General features: G+C 30.0%; 1 non-coding gene across 1 annotated transcript; it reads right to left on the bottom strand.

The window, feature by feature from the left end:
* Nucleotides 1-2,198: 2,198 nt before the first annotated feature.
* On the bottom strand, nucleotides 2,199-2,271 carry Trnat-agu (transfer RNA threonine (anticodon AGU)). Its single transcript has one exon. It is a non-coding gene; the product is annotated as a tRNA-Thr (tRNA).
* Between the last annotated feature and the right edge of the window lie 13,134 nt (nucleotides 2,272-15,405).

Below are 15,405 nucleotides of genomic sequence, written 5' to 3'. Positions count from 1 at the left end.
AATTTGCACAGGCCCTCCGAGTTCGAGCGAACGAAGTTCGACTGTATTTCATTTCAATTCAGATGAAACATTTGTATAGATACGATGTTTATGTTATGAATATGTTTATTTGAAGAAAAAATCATTAACGTTATCTTTCTCCTTGTTGTTTTCAAATTATATTTAAGAAATAATTTGAGGGTAAATCTATCTGAATATGCTCAGTTTCTCAAAATAATTTTGTAAGCTAACACCAGACCTCGATGACGCTTTGCTTAAAGCATATCTATCAATGCTCGATTGGGATATTTTTGCGTTTATTTTTTATCACTTTTGACAGCGTTCCTCAAACTGGTATAATAAGTGGAAACATGGATGTTGCCAGATAAGTACTAAAATGCTACATATTTGGAGTTAGTGCAGATATGTTAACCACCGGGACACCGTTCCCTGACAAAGTAATTGCGTTTCATTTTCGTTAAAGTCACATGTACCTTTGGCATACCTGATTTATATATTACATAGAATTAAAATAAATATTTATCATCGATAATGAGGTACATTATAAAGACGGTGGTATTGATAACATGGTACAATAAGGCAATAGATATCCATTCAATTGAATTATGATCGTTTAAATGAAACCTTTTATATTTTCAAATGACATATATAAAGTGCTCTAACATATTCATCTTCAAAGTTCACCATTACAATACAAATACAAAAGATATTGCGTTTCCCTAAAATGATTTGATTAAAGAATTGTATTCGCTTTTCATAAAGAGCGCTTCATTTCGAATAGATAAAGGTACACCATTGTACTGACGAAACTAAAGTACATCTAAATATGTTTGTCCAAGTACAAAATGTTAATTATCTAAATTGCTTAAATTTTCTGAACAAGTTATTTTTCAATATATCTTTTAAGTTTTTTTATCTTTTATTTCATTTATTTATTTTACTAAATGATTATAAATTCCTGAATTAGCAAGCAGTGCTCGTATTTATCACAACATTTCATTGTGTTTTGTTGTTGTTGTTGTTTTTTTTTCATTAGAATTTAGCAAAGAACTTTTTGTAGTTTTTAGTTTATATTTATGAGAGCATCACCTCTTACTTTATCATTTGTTTTAGTGTACTAGTTAACGGACGACTGACACAATTTTGTCTAGCTGTCAATATTTAAAGGTTCCAGCTGGTCACCCAAATCCTTGATGTCCTTCTTTTTTAAAGATTAGTTTCTTTCATACAAATCAGAGTTGATTCATGAAAACATGATGATAAATTTCACCATTACGCTTTTAAAGTCTTCAGATAAAATTGCCAGAGATTAAAACATCATCCATAGCTAAAAAATGTCAAATTTAAAATAAATTAACGACAAAAACTTCCGTTACCATAGTTTAAATTGCAAAAAGGTTGTCAAGGCGTATCCAAACAGTCTTGCTGCGAGTTCTTGTTGATTTTTTTAAAAGTAAAACGTAATCTGTTTTACTGGTTTTCTGTTAGAAGAAAAGTAACAAAGGGGACGAACAAAGCAATGCGACTTGACAACCTAAAATAAGTAATATGCACCGATAAATGTTCAATTTTACCTTTGTGGGTTTTAACTTTTAGATTTTAGAATTTACCTTTTATGTTATACGAGTAAAGTGATGAGCGCAATAAATAATTCAATAATAAATACAACAAAAATATAATAAAGTGTCTATCCAGTAAGTCACATTTAAAGGACATTGTCATAAAAACATGTACATGTTGATTTCTAAATGATAATATTGTCTTTTCAATATTGTAACAGCAATGTTCGGATATAAACCATACAATAAAAGTATAATGTAATAGTTGTATACACAAAATGCAACATTGAAATTTTGACAATACATCGGGTATATGTACTTTAAACATAAATATGTAAATAATTTGTTCTCAAAGTTAAAGGACCACTACTGATTTAAATTAATTTTATTGACAAGATGACGCTGGAAATTTTTTATCAAATTTTTGGTATGTATATATTCGACATTAATTCTAGTAAACTACACGGTCAGAAATGAAGTGGCACCTAATATTTTAATGAGCTCTATAATGTATTCATAATTCATACGTCAGTAAAATCAGACTATACTTTTAACTTGCAATTTCGACAGTTGCATTTTAAAAAGATGTTATGCAACAACAGTTATTCAAAGATAAAAAAGTATACATACCAATGTTTAAGGCTCCAGAGGGGATCGAACCCTCGACCTCCTGTTTACTAGACAGGCGCTCTAACCACTGAGCTATGGAGCCGATATGTTTGTATCTGTAAATATAAGAGTAGTATGTACTATATCAACGAAAATGCTAACAATAATGCAATTCTTACTTTTAAAGCTATTAATTAAATTGTCAATAATTTTCAAGAAACATACATGTAAAGACAATAATGTTTTATGTAACGAAGTTACGTAATGTTGTCTTTTGGACTAGAATAAATATTTTTCTGTGGTACACGTTACATAGGTGCCTTGATTTGCAATATTTTAAGGTTAATAACCTCAAAGATATTCATCTTTTACGATAACTTCCATGCTATTTTCTTGTTTGTAAAAATCATATTGAGTGGAGTATATAACTCGACTTATTGTTGAGTATTATCTCAACCACTCTTATTTTGAAAAAAAACAACTAAAATTCAAATGTCTTAACATAATACTCATGGAGTGGGTGTAGTTAAAGATTGTTAGCTTCTGGTAATTTGTCCGAGGTTAAAGTAGTTAGCTACATGACAATTGTCAGTAAATTACATATTTCATTTTGTTAAAATACCTTTAAGAAACTTTTTTGTAGACAACTTTAGAAACTACTGCTGTTTAACAGTCAAACTATCAGAATGTTTAACATTAGACAAGTATGTTTTGTTAAATTTGACTCCAAATATCTTGTTATTTATTACAATAAACGCTGATCCAAATAAATTTTATACCTTATTTTCTTTCAGTTTGTCTTGTATATAAATCACTGTATGAAATTTGATTCTTCCTTTACGGTTAACTTCTATTTATCGAAACAAATTTCAAGAGTGTATTAATCTGAATCTGAAACTGCTTTGTGTTTCGTCTTTCATGTTAGAATTATTTTCACTCGAATCATTCATGTGAAGATTCCCATACAATTAACAATGATATCCATGTCCATAGTCCTTTCATTTAATTTTCGTAAAATGTATATCTCGTATAAATCATCCAAACAAATGTTTCTTTTGTATTTGTTTACAGGCTGAATACATAAATTGAATTGACTTGATATATTGTTTGTGACACTGTAATCATGAAATGTATCGTTATGAAGAATGAATAAACATATTTTGACACTACTCTTTGACTGCCGTAAGGTTGGCTCAGATCGTACAGTGTTCGTCATGTGCAATCGCAAAGAGTTGAGAGTTCATCACTGGTTTAGACGGTCCTTTCATTGCTTCTGTTTCAATGTCATATTCTTGGTGTACGAATGGGCATGAAAAGTTGAAGGACTTTCATCATCCTAATTAACTTACTCAATCAATCAAATAGTGTTTCAATATTTGCGATTTCAAGATTGTCTTTCATTAATTCCCTTGTTCAGAACTTTTAGAATATTTCACATTTTGCTTGCAAAAATTATTTATTCGCCTATATTTTGTTAAAAACATGTGTCACATATTTTTCAATCATGTCCAGATGTCGGGAAAAGTACAAGAGATACATTGGAACAAATTTGTACCATTGGAGTTTGGGACATGGTATATGTACATGTATAATATTCATGCATTAAAATATATTAAATCAATTAGTAAATGCCATTAGCAGTGACCTTATGTTACCTTTAACGAATGTCACGTGATCACTACACCTGGTATATATTTTGCCGGTGTGCTTTGATATAGTTACTTCCGACTTCCCTTCGTGGCGTGCACGTCGCTCGGAAGGCATAGGTCACACCAGATGGGTGACCTAGTTAGGTCACTTAGCTGGTGTGACCTAACCAACGACGAAGGGTGTGGCCCTAAAGAGAGCTGCTGCTCCCGGAAGAGGTGCCTTTCCTCTATTGTCATTTGTTCATGAAGCGAGGAATTTGGTCCTAGAGAAGGTCTACGACGATCGACAGCTTGAAAAGACCTCCGTCGCGGCTCTACGACATCGACGACGTTGCAGGCGAATAAGTCCTCCGTTGCAGGCTCTACGTTACCAGCAATCGTAATAGAGGCCGACTAGTCTGGGACATATGGGAAACCGGCGCCCAGTATAAATAAAACCAAAAACACACACAATGATATAGTTATTCCGAGCAATTAGGCTTCTCATTTCAAAGACAGGGCCATTGCGAACAACTGACAACTTATTAAATGTGAAATCTGTTTTGCTTATAGAATAAAGGGGAAAACTCTATAGAAATTATATGACAGTAGCATTTAGAAAAAATGACTAACAGGGTGTCAAATTGACATTATACCGGGAGTAATTCAACAATAAGTATTTCCTTTAAAAAAGATATAATATGGCGCCTTGCGAAGCAAAAAGACGACGTGTCACAAATCAGCAACCATAAGTTACTTTGTATGTTTAACAATATTTTTTACAAAATAATTTTTCCATTAATAATTTAATATATCAGCAAATACATTATTTCCCTCCTCTTTGTCGTAAAGTAAATGCAAGTGTTTTGTACAAATTTTTTTACAGCGTGTCTTTAGGGTGTGTTTGTTTACATACACATAGAAATGACAATTACCTTTGTTTGCTTAATCGGATAGTCTTTGTAGGATCAAATGCAGTCTGTTTAGTGTAAATAATATTGGTACTTCAGTAATAAAGCATATGTACAGTTTTTGTAATTACTTCATTTATAGTTAAATTTTATATCATTTATTTAAATTGAAAGTGTAAAACTCTATAAATTGATAAGCATTATGCTTTTGAATTTCATATAGATAATATAATCACACGATTTAGAGTGACGGCTTTTTAACGAAACTGCCATCGTTCCATTATATGACAGCCCGTGACCGCCCCCTTCCGATTACCTCATTGTGTGATTTGATATAATTTCTTATTTCCTAATTGTTTTCCACATTTTTTAACATTTCAGATAAAAGCCAAATAGTTTCATTTCTAAACGGGTACAAACTGATAGATTATATCAATTTAAATATGAGTATCTTTATCTCCATCCGCAATGATAATGCACTCTCCCACCGCACCCATTTTAGTCTATTCCTGTACGGTGCGCAATTTGGTGTCTTCATAATGTGTGTATATGGTTGCGCATTGTTGGGACTGCATTCCACGAACATTGCTAACCTTTGTGATCTTCCTCTTAATATTCTGATCTTCCTTCACAAGAAAATTGAATAACAAAATATAATTATTATTATAACAGAGTGTTACTAAGAACATTAAGTGCTAAATATGTATGTAAAAATCTCAATAGAAACTAACAAGGTCATAATCGACGGTTGTAACATAAAGTTATACTTCTTTAATAACTATTATCTTCAGCATCGATGTAACATACTTTCATTACTCATAACAGATGCAATGTACGGTACAGACAGCAAATTAAATAAAAGTTATTTTAGTAGTGTTTTTTTTTTTGTTTGTTTTGTTTGTTGTTTGTTTTGTCTTTTTAATCACAAAGCAAACTTTAGTTTATCAGTCGCAATAATAACGTTAATCAATTTAGATTTATTTGAATATTTTATGAGCATTTTTGTCATCCGACAAATTTACTTAACTCTGTGCTTTTTAATATCTTTATACTTCAGTATTATAGTTTCTTTATTAAAATATTTACGTATATAATGTAAGAATATCCTAAATAAATACATGTGATTTGCACTTTGATCATTCTCTAAGTGTTTACCTAGAAATGAGAACATGCATTTACGTAGGCAAATCTTTAATTATTTCATTTCAATTCAATAAAATCGGCATATTAGTAGACATTTGTATAAATGCAATGTTAGTGTTATGAATATGTTTATTTAAAAAAGCATTAACGTTATATTTGTCCATGTTGATTTTCAAGCCAAAAAAAAATTAGAAAGAATTTGAGCGTAAGTCTTTTGAAAAATATTTATCATCGATAATGAGGTACATTATAAAGACGGTGGTATTGATAACGTGGTACAATAAGTCAATAGATATCCATTCAATTGAATTATGATCGTTTAAATGAAGCCTTTAATATTTTCAAATGACATATATAAAGTGCTCTAACATATTCATCTTTAAAGTTCGCCATAAGAATACAAATACAAAAGATATTGCGTTTCATTAAAATGATTTGATTAAAGAATTGTATTCGCTTTTCAAATAAAGAGCGCTTCATTTCGAATAGATAAAGGTACATCATTGTACTGACTAAACTAAAGTAACATCTAAGTATGTTTGGTCCAAGTACAAAATGTTTATTACTAAATGGTTTTTTAAATTTTTCTGAACCAAGTAATTTATCAACATATTTTTAAAGTTTTTTATCTTTTCATTTCATTTATTTATTTTACTAAATGATTATAAATTTTTGATTTTTGACCAGCTGGTCACCCAAAGCCTTGATGTCCTTTTTTAAAGTTTTGTTTCTTTCATACAAATCAGACTTGATTCATGAAAACAATGAGGATAAGTTTCACAATCACGCTTTTTAAGACTTCAGATAAAATTGCAAGAGATGAAGACAACATACATAGCTAAAAGATGTCAAATTTAAAATAAATTAAAGACAAAAACTTCCGTTACCATAGTTTAAATTGCAAAAAGATTGTCAAAGCGTATCCAAACAGTCTTGCTGCGAGTTCTTGTTGATTTTTTTTAAAGTAAAACGTAATCTGTTTTACTGGTTTTCCGTTAGAAGAAAAGTAACAAAGTGGACGGACAAGGCAATGCGACTTGACAACCTAAAATAAGTAATATGCACCGATAAATGTTCAATTTTACCTTTGTGAGTTTTAACTTTAAGATTTTAGAATTAACCTTAAATTTTACCGTTAACGAATGTCACGTGATCACTACACCTGGTATATATTTTGCCGGTGTGCTTTGATATAGTTATTCCGAGCAATTAGGCTTCTCATTTCAAAGACAGGGCCATTGCGAACAACTGACAACTTATTAAATGTGAAATATGTTTTGCTTATACAATAAAGGGGAAAACTATAGAAATAATATGACAGTAACATTTAAAAATGACAAACAGGGTGTCAAATTAATATTTTGTCGGGAGTAATTCAACAATAAGTATTTGCTTTCAATTTTATTTACTTCATTTAAAAAAAGATATAATATGGCGTCCTGCATGCGAAGCAAAAAGACGACGTGGCACAAATCAGCAACCATAAGTTACTTTGTATGTTTAATAATGTTATTTACAAAATAATTTTACCATAAATTTTTAAAGCAAACACATTTTTCCTGCTCCTTTATCGTAAAAGTAAATGCAAGGGTTTTATGTACTATTTTTTTTACAGCGTGTTTCAATAGGGTGTGTTTGTTTTGCGTACACATGTACCTTTGTTCGATTAATCGAATAATCTTGTAGAATCAAGTCTGTCAATAAAGCATATTTTTTGTACAGTATTTACATCATTTATTCTAAATTTTTATTTCATTTATTCAAATTGATAGTGTAAAACTCTGTAAATTGATAAGCATTATGCATTTAAATTTCATATAATAATATAATCACACGATTTAGAGTGACGGCTTTTTAACGAAACTGCCATCGTTCCATTATATAACAGCCCGTGACCGCCCCTTCCCATTACCTCATTGTGTGATTTGATATAATTTTTATTTCTTAATTTGTTTTCCACATTTTTTTAACATTTCAGATAAAAGACAAATAGTTTCATATCTAAACGGGTGTAAACTTAAAGATTATATCAATTTAGATATGAGTATCTTTATCTTCCTCCGCAACGATTATGCACTCTCCCATCGGACCATTTTACTTTATTCCTGGACGGTGCCCATCTGGGTGTCTTCCGAATGTGTGAATATGGCTGTGCATTGTTGGGACTGTATTCCACGAACATTGCTAACCTTTGTGATCTTCCTCTAAATATTCTGATCTTCCTCTTATATCATCACAGAAAATTGAATGACAAAATATAATAATTATTATTATAACAGAGTTACTAAGAACATTAAAGTGCTAAATATGTATGTAAAAATCTCAATAGAAACTAACAAGGTCATAATCGACAGTTGTAACATAATGTTATTCTACTACTTTATCATCGATACTCATAATAACAGATGCAATGTACGGTTACGGACAGCAAATCTTCACCTATAATGTTTTAGATATCATAAACCGCGTCTTCTTGTATATTGGTCATGACCTGAGTTAAATAAAAATAATTTTAGTAGTGTTGTTCTTTTTTTTCTTTTTTTTTACATCACAAAGCAAACATTAGTTTATCAGTCGCAATAATAACGTAAATCAATTTAGATTTATTTGAATATTTTATGAGCATTTTTGTCATGCGACAAATTTACTTTACTCTGTGTTATTTAATATCTTTATACTTCAATATTATAGTTTCTTTATTTATAATATAAGAAGCTCCTAAATAAATATACGTGATTTGCACTTTGATTATCCTACCCTGAAGTGTTTACCTAGAAATGAGAGCATGCATTTACGTAGGCAAATCTTTAATTATTTCATTTCAATTCAATAAAATCGGCATATTAGTAGACATTTGTATAGGTGCAATGTTAATGTTATGAATATGTTTATTTAAAAAAGCATTAACGTTATATTTGTCCATGTTGATTTTCAAACAAAAAAAATCGAAAGAATTTTAGTGTAAATCTTTTGAAAAACGAATGTGTTCCGCTTGTCAAAATGATTTTAGTAACTATGCTAACACCAAACCCTCTATGTAGCTTTCCTTACAACATTTTTATCAAAGCTCGATTGGGATATGTTTGCGTTTAATTTTTTCACCTTTGACAGAGGAAACATTGCCAGAGAAGGGCTAAAATGCTACATACATGGAGTAAGGTAAGATATGTTAACCACTGGGGCACCGTTCCCTAACTTCATTTTCGTTATAGTCACATGAACCTTTGGCATATTATATTGAATTAAGATAAATATTTATCATCGATAATGGGGTATATTATAAAGACGGTGGTATTGATAACGTGGTACAATAAGGCAATAGATGTCCATTCAATTGAATTATGATCGTTTAAATGAAACCTTTAATATTTTCAAATGACATATATAAAGTGCTCTAACATATTCATCTTCAAAGTTCACCATTTGAATACAAATACAAAAGATATTGCGTTTCTTTAAAATGATTTGATTAAAGAATTGTATTCGCTTTTCATAAAGAGCGCTTCATTTCGAATAGATAAAGGTACATCATTGTACTGACGAAACTAAAGTACATCTAAGTATGTTTGTCCTAGTACAAAATGTTAATTATCTAAATGGCTTAAATTTTCTGAACAAGATATTTATCAATATATTTTTAAAGTTTTTTTTATCTTTTCATTTCATTTATTTATTTTACTAAATGATTATAAATTTCTGAATTAGCAAGTCATGCCGTTATTAATCATAACATTTCATTGTGTTTTTGCTGTTGATGTTTTGTTTTCATTAAAATTTAGCAAAGAACTTTATGTACATTGATTTAGTTTATATTCACGAGAGCATCACAGCATACTTTATCATTTATTTTAGTGTACTAGTTAACGGACGACTGACACATTGTCTATTTGTCAATATTTAAATGTACCAGCTGGTCACCCAAATCCTTGATGCCCTTATTTTTTTAAAATTTTGTGAACCAGACTTGATTCATGAAAACAATGAGGATAAATTTCACCATTACGCTTTTTAAGTCTTCAGATAAAATTTCAAATTTGAAATAAATTAGCGATAAAAACTTCCGTTACCATACTTTAAATTGCAAAAAGGTTGTCAAAGCGTATCCAAACAGTCTTGCTGCGAGTTCTTGTTGATTTTTTAAAGTAAAACGCAATCTGTTTTACTGGTTTTCTGTTAGAAGAAACCAACAAGGCAACGCGACTTGACAACCTAAAATAAGTAATACCTACCGATAAATGTTCAATTTTAACTTTGTGAGTTTTAACTTTTAGGATTTAGAATTAACCTTTTTTATTGTACGAGTAAAGTGATGAACGCAATAAATAATTCAATAATAAATGCAACAAAAATATAATAAAGTGTCTATCCAGTAAGTCACATTTAAGGTAGTACACCCCTAATGGGCACTATAAGGAATTGTAAATTTGACAACATAGGACAGTTATATGCCTTAATTGTCACCTGTATGCAAAATTTAAACAAAATTTACTGTGTGGTTTATGAGTTATGGACATTTTTATGAACTAAAACTTTGCCATTAGAAGGGATTTTTTCAGAAATGAGGAAACTCTAAATAATCTATAATATCGTCATTATGAAAAATGTTTTCCTTTTGCTCATTGTTAAGAAATAATTAATGACATTTAGGTAACAAATTAAACAAGCAAAATGATTGTTTTTAAACGAAATGTTTTTAATATGTATAAAAATGTAACCCTACCCCACCCACTTTTAACACTAATTTGACCATTTCCCTATGTAAAAAGCCTTATTTAAAATATCCCTAAAATTTTCCAAAATGAGGGGCTATTTTCAAAGTTTGCCTAAATTTTCTTTAATGTATATTGGTTGGTCTTGCAAAATATAAAATACTTTTACCGTTTAGTTTTTATTTTATTAAACTTTGAAAATATCTGGTATCATATTTGCTATTAAATTTGGCATTATTTAGTAAATGAATACCTTCAATAATTATATAATTAAAATAAAACACTTTTTTCTTCCATAGGGGGTCTGAGAGATTAATAAAAAATGTTAAAAAGAAAAAAAAGAAAGAAAAAAAAATGCCCCCTCTGGGGTTTGAACCCACGCCCCCTCAGTTTCAATACACTTTACAGTGATTTTAGCCTATTTGAATACTCTTAAAAGTGGAGACAGTGCATTAGGGGTGTACTACCTTAAAGGACATTATCATAAAAACATGTACATGTTGATTTCTAAATGATAATATTGTCTTTTCAATATTGTAACAGTAATGTTCGTATATAATCCATACAATAAAAAGAATAATATAATAGCTGTATACACAAAATGTAACATTGAAATTTTGACAATACATCGTGTAGCTACATTTTTACAGTAACTGTATAATAAACAATTTTTTTAGGACCTTTTTACAACATGTCTGTGAAATAGAACTAGGTGAATAGAATTGCTGAATTAAACAATGATAATTGTATTGTTCTATTCATAAATCTTTTTTGTAAGAGGACATATAGAGATAATATTCATAAATATAATAGACCTATTACCAAATTACTTTTATAAAACATGAGGTGTTTATAATAAGATTTCTTAAAAGACCAACATTTAGGACAGACAAGTATTTTGCTATGCATTTTATTTGCAACTCTATTGACACATTATATTGCACACTGCTGAGATGTTTTTTTTAAGAACAACCAACTTGTATGTTAAGAATAACCAATAGGAATCGGCGTTTTATTACATTTTACTTTTCCAGATATTATTGTTCAATTATTTTAAACTTTTACCATCTAATTAAAAAAAAAAAACCCACACACTTAGTTCCACTCCAACTTCTTGTTTTGTGTTAAAATTTAAATAACCATGGTCTATTTTCGGGAATTTCATTTGCATAATTATTCAAGAAGTTTTTTTGTTGAAATTATTAACATTTTTTTGAAAATGCATGCGCGAAAAAAAGACTCTTTTTCACAGAATCAAGACTGACACATATGCTCCAACAATCAAAACCGGTGCGCATGAGCATCTAATATATAGAAAATATTCAAAGAAGTAAAAAGTGGTAAAAATATATGATACTTTTAGCATTTCGATTTTACTCAAAGAGTTTGAATTTAACACGTATGAAATTTCGCTTTGCGAAAATTTCTAACTTGCAATCAAGCACCATTTATATTATCATCTAAAATGTTTTGCATGTATGGCTATTTTCGCTATTTTGATGGAAAGCAAATTTCAGATCACTGAAAAAAGACACTTATCATTTTTCAGGATTTTCAATCCCTGGCGTCTCAATTCTTAAACGAATGTCTGGACCCTAGCCCAAAAGGCTTACAAAATTGTTGGGAAAATATCAGAAGCAAACCAAACAATTTTAAATTTAGAATTTCAATTAAGGTTTTACCAAACACGGCAATGGTTATTATATTTTTTACAAAAACGGCAATGATTATTTTCTTTTACCAAACACTTGTTGAATGGTTGAAATGTCCGATTAAATGTTTAATTTTGAATGTTTATTGATGACAATGCTTCAATAATCGTCTATTCTTACTACCATACAAAACAGGCCTTGTAATATAAATGTGTCACGGTGATAGACCTGAATACAAATTAATGGATCGACAACTGTCGACAACTGGAGATGATTAATGACAACAAAACACAAGTAGTTTAAAAGTACAAACTAAGTTTTATTAGACATGTTTATAAAAACATGTAAATCGCAAAATCTCTCGCTACCCAATCACCGCCTAAATCGATATTGTGAACTAATTGAAAAATCAAAAAACATATCCTCATTGTTAAGTAGATGATAGTTACTTTTAGTACGTTTCATACAACTTTGCATTAAATATTGAAAACCAAATAAAGTTATGTACAGTTTAAATATTCTTTATCAACAGTCCAATTATAAATATGATCGTAGTCTCAAAGTCCTTGACCAGTATTTTGCTATTCAAAAGGTACTGGTATATTGTCAAACTCTCTGTGCTAACTGCTGGACAAACATGACCTTGTTTATTGTAGGTCTGAAAATGATGCGTGCCAACTAAACACGTGTATATTTTTGTTGCCTTTCAAAACAAATCATAACTTTGATCTACCTTGAAGACGGTTTAGTTAAATGATATTTTTTTTATAATTATATGTGTGTTATATGACAACAATAATTCAAACAGTAAAACAGAAATAAATAAGATTGAAATGAAGTCTTCTAATTCTCCACAAATTTCTATGCTAACTAAACTAACTCACTTGATTAACCAGTGCAAATCGTTAGTTGAATCAGTTAGGAAATATTGTAAAAAATAAGAGAAACTCCATAAAGATTAGGTATCAGCCAATAAAAACTGCTTTTTTAATGTATGTGTGTGTGTGTGTTTTTATGAAGGATCAGTACTAGACTCTTATAAAAGATATCAAATTAATTCTGATCCGAACACATGCATTCACGTTAGTCAAAAAAATACAGTTCGCCTTCCCTGAAGACTATTTTAAAATAAAAAAACAAAATATGGGAAATGTACTGAATGGTTTACATAAAGTACAGCCGACCTGAAGATGATTACACCTTATATCGGGTTTCTATCTATTGATGCCTTACACTCACCATTCTTCATGAAAATATAAAGGCCAAGGCTGTAAAATTTTCAATAAATACTTAAACAATCGTTCACCGCTTTTCAAAAATTAATATTCAAAAGTTGTATGTAATTTATAGTCAAAGTAATATCAATCAAACATTTAAAGAATGTTTGGTATTATTTCCAAATTGAAATAGGTTAACTACGTCATGCTTACGTCACTCTGACGTCAATCGTTTTCAACAATTTAAATATCCATCCTTTTTAGGGTTCTACAAAAAGTTTCAAACAGGCTTTTTGCACATTTTTGAATTTCAAACATGATATTCTAAATGAAATGTTTTCTGCAGTCTATTGTTAAAAATAATTTCAGCGGCTGTAAGATTCTTTAAAGTGAAGTTATTTCACAATTAATATTGTTTGCAATAGGCCTACGCATTTTCATTGGCAAAAGGATTCGAAACTGTTCAAAGCTTTTTGTTTGTTACTGTATACAAAAATACTATGTGGATGTCATCTTGAGTCAAAGGTTGAGGTGCAAAATTATTTGCATATAATGGCTGTGTCCCTGTTGAACAAACTACCCTCCGCTATAAATAATTAAATTGTATAGTTTTAAATTGCCTATCAGAAATATTCTCTTAAAATAAGTATTTTTTTGGCAATTTTTAGATGTATCCTCGTTGCAATGGTAACAGGAAATTTAAACTTGAGCATGTGGTTACAACGGTAATGGTCCAGTCAACATTTGTGCCAAGTTTGATTAGTATTGAAGAAGTTTTTATAGTTTTATAACAATTTGAACTTGTAACAGGAGAGTTTTCAATGAAACATGTATTTTTCACAAAGTGCTCATGCAGTAATGGGCTAAAAATATGAAGAAAAAGAATATCTCAGATAAAGTTGACACCTGTACAACTGCGTATACAAGGTTAAAAACAACAACAAATAAACAAAAAACATGTTTTTCGTTTTCAGAAACGTCGCTGCAAAACTTCAATTTTCATGACCAACCCTCTTTTTGCTGCTTATAATCATGTACGAAAATGCGTGTTTCATCATCAAGTTGGTTAAAATAACATGGGTGTTATTTTATTTGCATAATTTCAGAGATTTTCGAGCGCAAATAGAAATTATAAAACAAACACCTAATATTTGCTTTAACAAGTTAAAAATAGTCAGATTTCATTTTTTATATTGAAAAATCAGTCAGTTAAATAATTACTTACAATATGATGTAAGGTCCGTTTGAATGGTCCGTTTACATTATTTAGCACATTCTATGGAAATATAATGAATTTAAAACTGTTTGCTCAATTTTCAATATTTTGAAAAATATATTAAAAAGGGAAATACAATACAGGCAAATCGAAATACTGTAAACATGTCATCTACGATTTTTGTGCTCTCGTGATAAATATTGCTTACTATGCACACCGTATTACCGGCGGCAGTGATGGCAGATCACTGCAGTGATGGCAGATATCTGAAAATTACCGATCGATACAGGTAGGTTATAAATTTGGTTGGTTTAATTATATTACACAAATACGGCCCATTTCATTGCTATAAAACTATTGTCCATTGAATGGAGATACTGTAAGGTAATTTTGGACTCGTTTTTTCCTGTTTTCAGACTATTTTGAGCAGGTTAAACGTGAAAGCCTTAGAAAAATCCGTGAAAATGTCTGTTTTCTGTTCAAAATATCTCAAGTTTTAAGTAAATGGCAGGATTTCCTGTTATCAATATAGACGTTCATCCATTGGGGTCACGCAAGCCAAATATCTACCCCGTGAGTCTTTTCTTGAAAGTTTTACAGACGCTTAATCTTGTCCGGTCGAAGAAAAAATGCTGCCGTTGTAGGCAGATACATATTATAAATGCTGCCGTCGATGGCAGAAATACCATGAAAGTGGCTAACATTCTGACAGAAAATCAAGTTCAATCTTTTATCAATTCCTCTTTTCTTTGCGTCCTTTT

This window comes from Ruditapes philippinarum, unplaced genomic scaffold (assembly GCF_026571515.1).
Source record: "Ruditapes philippinarum isolate M1 unplaced genomic scaffold, ASM2657151v2 ctg6158_1_1_1_1, whole genome shotgun sequence".
Classification (NCBI taxonomy): Eukaryota; Metazoa; Mollusca; class Bivalvia; order Venerida; family Veneridae; genus Ruditapes; species Ruditapes philippinarum.
This window is presented reverse-complemented; position numbering and strand designations above follow the sequence as displayed.